At 46.1% G+C, this 7,342-nt stretch overlaps 1 long non-coding RNA gene across 1 annotated transcript; it reads left to right on the top strand.

Annotated features, from left to right (window-relative positions):
• Nucleotides 1-2,324: 2,324 nt before the first annotated feature.
• LOC120097371 (uncharacterized) lies at nt 2,325-7,100 on the top strand. Its single transcript, XR_010058442.1, has 2 exons — nt 2,325-2,736; nt 5,604-7,100. It is a non-coding gene; the product is annotated as an uncharacterized LOC120097371 (long non-coding RNA).
• The last annotated feature ends 242 nt before the right edge of the window (nt 7,101-7,342 follow it).

Raw genomic sequence — 7,342 nt, 5'->3', positions numbered from 1 at the left:
CCCGCTCAGCCGCCGCCCCCGGAGCCAGGGCCGCGGTCCCCAGTAGTAGCAGCAGCAGCAGCGGCGGCGGCGGCGGAGGCAGCGGCAGCAGCAGCAGCGGAGGCGAGCGGCCGGCGGACCAGGGATGCCCGGCGCTGGGGCTGGTACCCAGCGGGCGGCGCGGGGCGCGTCGCCATCTCATGGTGTGAGGTGCGTGCGAGCGCCTGTCGGTGCGGACTCTGCCTGGCTGGTTCCAGCTGCCTTGCCTTGCCTGCCCCCACTCCTACCCTGACCCTCCTCCTTTTATTTATTTATTGGGGATGGGGGGGTAGGAGAGTTGTTTATGGGGAGGAAGGGGAGATGGGTGGAATCACAGAAAGGCAAAGAGGCGAATTTAAAAAAAGAAAAGAAAGAAAGAAGGAATAAAAAACAAAAGGGGGGAAAGCCTTTGCCACCGCCTTGGTTGCGGGAGTGACAGGTTCCCCCCGCGCCGCCGCGCCCCAAGCCCTGCTGTCGGGGATGCTGTCACCGGAGGAGGAGTGGAGGTGGATGCGCTGCTCGGCGGGGAACAGTCCTTTGTGTGGAGTGCTGCTGCGGCGGCTGCTGGGCTGCGAAAGCAGCAGGGACGAGAGCGCGGGGACAGAGCTCTGGAGGCGGAGTTGCGTGCCTGGAAATCGCTGGGTGGCCGCGGCGACAGCGCCCCGTGCCTTGCCGGCCTGTTTACCTGTGCTGCGAACTCGCCCCGCGCGCTGCCTGCCCTTCCCCGTGCTGATCCGGAGCCCGGCCAAGTCGGCCCTCCCTCGGCTGGCTGTCGCCCTGACTGCTGCAATTGGGAGGACCGGCGGGCTGCTAAGCTGCAGTCCGAGTGGGCTGCGGAGATGTACTGGAAAGTGAGAGGTGACGCTTCAGTGAGCAGGGACCTGTTAGCCGCTCTGGATAGCCAAACACAGGAAGGAGGCCAGGGTGGGACACAGGACGAGGGTCCTCGGTTAAGAAAAGTTTTGGATGAGCTGGTCACTTGGCAGTCAGAAGGGAGCAACATGTTCGTGGGAGACAGGCAGCAATTAAAATAACAACTTTAAAACACGCCCCCTCTCCTTGCAGTGCGCAGGCACTGTACACTTCAGGTATGACACATCTCCCTAGCCCTTCTTGTTTGACACTTCAGTCTCACTATTCCTGCCTCTGCTTCTACTGAAATATATGCTTCGCCATTTCTGGACTTGTGCAATGCACCTTCCCCCCTTAAAAGCATAGCTGAGTGAAGTGCTTGCTCTGTAAGACCATTTTATGTATACTTTATGGCACTTTCTTTAAAGATCCAAGTTTCCGTGGGGGCTGGAACAAAAAGTGCCAGGCACACCATATGTTTAATATTACACCTGAGTCTCCACCGGCCCGAACTCCTAGACTGCAAGGCTTAAGGACCTACTTCTAAAGCAAGAATTGGCCACATCTCAGGGGTATATTTTCCAGCATTATCATACAGGAAAAAGAAAACATTATAGCATTTTAAGGTAAATATTCCGTCTTAAGTACGCTATTTTATGGCTATGGTGGCAGAGTAAAGAAGAGGTAAAATCTCTCACTGAGCAATAGGAGCAGACTGTGAAAGCAGAAGCTTGTGAAAACACTCTGACTTCTTGACGTCTTCATTCTGGGATGCTACAAGTTGTCATTTCTTTCAAGAACAGCCTACCAGCTTTCCCGATTTCTCTTTCTGTTTTCTTTTGTTTTGGTCTTGTAGTGCTAGGCACGGAACCCAGAGCCTCAGACACATTAGACAGGCACTCTACCACTAAGCTATTCTCTCTCAGCCTTTTTTGCTTTTGAATCACTTTTTAATTTTAGTGCAAGGTCTTAGCTGCTGAGACTTAGTCAGGACTTGAACATGCAGTGCCCCTGCCTCAGCCTCCTGAATAGCCAAGATGACAGTCTGTGCTATCAAGCTCTAGTAGTCATGATTTTATATGTTAAGACCTCAGAGACTTTAAGTCAAGAAGTCTTTGGTTATTGGCGCCCCATGGTTGGCTACAAAACTGTGGTTCATTCTCTCAAAGTGGAAGGACAGGACCTGTGCTGATTCCTGTCTTATACTCTGATGGAAGGAATGGAGAAAACCCACCCAAGAGTACACAGGGATGGACCTATGGCTCCAACCACGTATGTACCAGAGGATGGCCTTGTTGGGCATCAATGGGAGGAGAGGCCCTTGGTCCTGGAAAGGCTCGATGCCCCAGTGTAGGGGAATGTCAGGGTGGGGAGGAGGGAGGGGTGGATGGGTAGGTGGGGGAGCACACTCATGGAAACAGGGGGAGGGGGGAGGGGATAGCAGGTTTCTGGAGGGAAAACCTGGAAAAGGGGTAACATTTAAAATGTAAATAAAATATCCAATAAAAGAATAAAGAAAACCCACCATACAGCAGCATGGTAGTGCTGGTCTCCAATAATCTTGAATTCTGGTTTCCTATTTATTGAAAGTTGAGAATCCAAACCTGTCAGTCCCCCCATATTGCTCTTAGGTCTAATCCAGTATGGTTTTGATTCATTGGGTTTTTTTTTATTGGATAATTTTTTTATTTACATTTCAAATGTTATTCCCTTTCCCCGGTTTGGGTTTTACTTGTAACACTTCCTCTCTCTCTGCCTTTCAGCTTCCAAGCAATCACTTAGCAGTGCATAGCAATCTATTCCCAAAACTGTTGGCCCAAACAGGATCCACACCCATTTGCCTGAGTCTATGGTGATTAGTATAGGGTTAGTATAAGGCTTGGCACAATTTGTTCTTCTGCTGGCGGTGGGGATGGGGGAGGGTGGCTAACCTTTAATGGCCTCAGCAGAGATAGTTCACATCATAAAGAAGGCTGGAAGGATGGCTCTGCAGTTAAGAGCCTGGGGGCTTTCTCAGAGGACCTGAATTCAAGTTCTAGCACCTACATGGTTGCTCCCAAATGTCTTTAACTCCAGTTCCTGGGGAGTCTGATGCCCTCTTGTGGCCGGCACAGGCACAGGCGCACGTGTTAATGGACTTGAATTCACGCAGGCAAAACACCCATACACATAAAATAATAAATTGAATGAAAGGAGAATCAATTCTGTTCCTCAGCAGACAGCCTGGGCTTGTACAAAGAAGGTGATTAGGTTCCAAGAAAGTGGATAGCCGGGAACACGCAAGCTCTCTCAAAGCCTGGGCCCCCACTTAGCAGCTAATCTCATGTGTGGTCATCACAAAGCCATCTCAGATTCTAGGAGTGGAGCTGTAGGCTAAATAGTTGTTCACAGAAGAAATTCAGATGATGCGTTGTTCGAAGGCAGAGAGACAAGAAGAAAGGAACATAGGCTCTTTCTCCAAGGACCCACCACTGATCTTATACATCCTTTCTGATCCAAGTGTTTCACAGAGCCACCTTATAAATAAATACTCTGGGTGGCCCCACCATGCACCTCAACTACATTCACTATGTGTTCTGCCCCTCCACTCTCGAGTATATTAGTTTATGGGGCTCAGAAGCTTCAGGGGTTTTACACCATCTTTTCAACTAGATCATAAGTGTATTAGAAAGACTGAGCTATCCAGCCACCATTCTCATTTTAACTCAGTTATGGACACGTATTCAGCACTCAGTGAATGTCAGCTAATTAATCGTAGACTGATTTTGGTAATGCGCTTACCACACGTTACCCCTAACACTCTCAGAGAAGAGTAGACTCCCTGGCAATAAAGAAAAACAACAATAAAATGTTAAAGCCCCGACTTACAGAGTCATTAAATGCATAGACACCTCCTCTCTTGGTACTGTGCAGAGCATTTTATCTGTGATCAAACATGAGCTGCCTCTCTGAAGAGGTGCTTTTAAAAATGCCTTCGCTGACTCCCACACCCCCCCCCTCCTCTCTCTGCTAAGTGGAGAGGGATAATTTGGATGGATATTTTCAGTGCGAAGGTAGGCAGCCTTAGAATAGTTCAGCCTAGAATTGTTTGCACATGTATTGAATTTCAGTTCTTACACTGGAGTCCTCGTTACCCAGGTACCACCCAAGGAGAGGCATTAACCTATTTTGACCTTTAAATAAAAAGAGCATTTATAGGGAAGTCTTAATAATATTGCTTTATACTGGTAGAAAGACCACGCTATAACCATTGTGAGGAACTACAGAACCCAGAAAGATGGTTCTGCAATTAAAGGCACTTGCTACCAAGACTGATGCCCATCTAAGTTAAATCCTGGGGCCCACTACCCAAAGACTATACATGGACTGACCCTGGGCTCCAACCTCATAGGTAGCAATGAATAGCCTAGTGAGAGCACCAGTGGAAGGGGAAGCCCTGGGTCCTGCTAAGACTGAACCCCCAGTGAACTAGACTGTTGGGGGGAGGGCGGCAATGGGGGGAGGGTTGGGAGGGGAACACCCATAAGGAAGGGGAGGGGGGAGGGGGATGTTTGCCCGGATACCGGGAAAGGGAATAACATTCGAAATGTAAATAAGAAATACTCAAGTTAATAAAGTAAAAAAGGAAGAAAAAAAAGAGTCCAGAGAGCTTCTGGCAGCCCTTTCCAGTGTGTCTCTATAGGACTTCATGGCAGCCTTGGTTCTGAACACACAGCTGTGCTCTTTGCATGATGAGTCTCACTACCCAGTGTCAAAAATGGTGCCAGAGATTAGCTCATAATTGAGGCTGTTGTGTCCTTTGAATTTCGCTGTTTTTACTTTTTTTTTACAAAGTTTTCTAATCATATTGAAACAAATAGCTTAATGATGGAAATGTTAGTATTTTTCTACTGTCCTTCAGTAGGTATCAAAGTAGTATGTCTTTCAGTAGATTGTGATAGAATTCTTGATTATAAAAATTGCTTGAGGTTCTGACTTGAGCTTCATTAAAAAATATCCAATGGGTCTGACTTAAGATTTGGACAGAATTTCTGAATTTGTGAAATGGCCCTAAATATTCTTCTGTAATTTTGTACAATGTAATTATATGAACTGGCAATTTAAAAATCAAAATATTGATCAATTCTGAAGAGGTTCCACATCCTATTAAATAGTTGACTAAGGTTTACTTCTTTATGTAAAAATAAATGAGCACATCCAAAAAAAAAAAAAAAAAAAAAAAAAACCCCTGGGGCCCACCCGGTAGGAGGGCACTGACTGACCCAAGTTGTCCTCTGCCACCCACCTGAGTGGCCTGACCATCGTGTCTCCTCCTCCCACATGGAACAAATAAATACATGAGATTAATAAAGAGATCTGCTATCCCAAATGTGAGGTTACCACCTTATTGTCCACTGTTTAGCAGGAGTAAATCCACAGGCATCATGTTCAGATATGCAATGCCACGCTCATAGTTCTCCCATCCGATTTTAATAAATCGGTGTCACTGCCTCCTTACTGGTGGGGACGCTGCAGATTATTACACAGTTAAGGGGGCCTGGGCGAGCCATCACCTTTGGCAAGCAAGGATGCTGTAGCCCAGCTCTGAGGTTCAAAGTTGGAAACCAAAGGAAAAGAATGGATCAGAGCCGTCGTTATCATGCTACATGGAATATTATCCGTTTGACAAGGACAGGACAGACAGGCAAAATTATACTGGTAATTGTGATTTATTTTTTTTCTTTCTGGTTTAGAAATTTGAAGAGGAGTCAGCTGTGAGCAGAAATGGTTTTCTACCCTTAGCACTCTATGCCCTACTAAATGCTTCTAAATGGTAACTATTTTTTTTAAAAAAGGGGTGTAACGGGAAGCCCACAGAGACACCGCTAACCTCCTTTATCATTGTTGTCCAATAGCTTGCAGGAGAGCACCCCTCCAGCCATAAATCATGAGACAAGTAGACAGCAGGACTTGGAGTCCTGGATTCCGAAAGAACTTGTGCATGCTTACCAGCCTGTGTCACAGCAGATTCTGGCCTGCTTACAAAAGCACAGTGACAAGAAACCAGGCGAATATGGGCCCAGAGGCCACCCGGGACTAGCAAGGTGGCAAGGTGATACTTGATACTGGAATGGCTAAAACATTAGGAAGACTCCCAAAGACAACTCTGTTGCCTAAAATTCTAGGGCCACTAAAATACTAGCTTGAGGTGAGCAAAACCCCGTGGATTTCACACATACCTGAACCCAGACTGCAGGAGACAGAGATAATGAAAATAAAGGCATTCCCCCCAGTTGTTCTTCCCTGACTCATGGCATCCTAGAACTTTGTAGCGACTGTGAAAGATGACTTCCTTAGCCAGCAAACCCAACAGATTCTAACCCATTTCGGGATGATTTACTCCAAGAAAAACACACGTATTGAGGATTTGATTCCCAGCTAGTGACTCTTTTTGGAGATGCTGAAATGTAGGTGCTTAGACCTAGCTGGAGGAAGGAGAACACTGGAGGTGGGTCTGAGGGATCCATCTTCTTTTCCCTTCTGTCCTGTCTAATACAAGGATTTAAGGCTGAAGACTTTGAGACAGCGAGCCAAAAGAGAGACAGGGAGTCACTGATCATTTGCATCCACAGTTTTATGAATGGAGCTGGCTGGTATAGGATGTCAGTTAAGCTAGGTTTTTTTCACCTCTAGAGTTTTGTGGGAATTTTCCCTGAGCCTGTCTCACTGCTTATTAATTTATTTATTAATTGGTTGCGAGTCGGTTAATTAGCTTGCTTTTTTTGAAACAGGGTCTCTATAGTCCATGCTTGCCTCGGATTACTTACATAACCCAGGTTGGCACGGAACTCATAATCCTTCTGCCTCTGCCTCCTGAGCCACCGCACACCACTGGCACGTTTATTATTAAGCACAGCTCTTGATTTATTTCACAGGATGCTTAAGAGAATAAAGATAATTTAGTATGTGTGACAATTTCATGGGAGCACCAGCGTTTTTATATAAAATACAATCTAGGTAAATGGTCATTTGCCCTCAGCATCCTTCCAGTCCACAGCAAGAGAAACGTGTTTTTTGGAAATTGACTTCAAGTTGGTCTCATAAGCTCTGTTTAAATGCTTTTAGGGCTGGAAGCTCATTTCTTCTAGTGGTGCTTATTCAATTATTACACATATTTAGCTAATTGAAAATACTTTTCTATAACAAGCTGCAAGATACTCATTAAAGATTTGATCATAAAACTCAACCCATGGTTCTGCTGTGTGCCGGTCTTGGTTGCTATGCTACATACCGAGCTAGCCAGGATAATGCTCCAGTTCCAGCCCTGGCCTCTCTCATGTATCCACTGAAGTAATGATCTTGATAAGGAATGGCATTAAATTCGTTTTTATGCTGCTGTTGATACCATGCATGTATAGAGATACGTGTTTATTTTCTGACCGATGGAGTAGAGACCAAGGAAGGAAACTGATTAGAAAAAAAAAAAAAAAAA

This window comes from Rattus norvegicus, chromosome 16, assembly GCF_036323735.1.
Source record: "Rattus norvegicus strain BN/NHsdMcwi chromosome 16, GRCr8, whole genome shotgun sequence".
Lineage (NCBI taxonomy): Eukaryota > Metazoa > Chordata > Mammalia > Rodentia > Muridae > Rattus > Rattus norvegicus.
The sequence above is the reverse complement of the archived record's forward strand: the minus strand, read 5'-3'. Positions and strand labels throughout refer to the sequence as shown.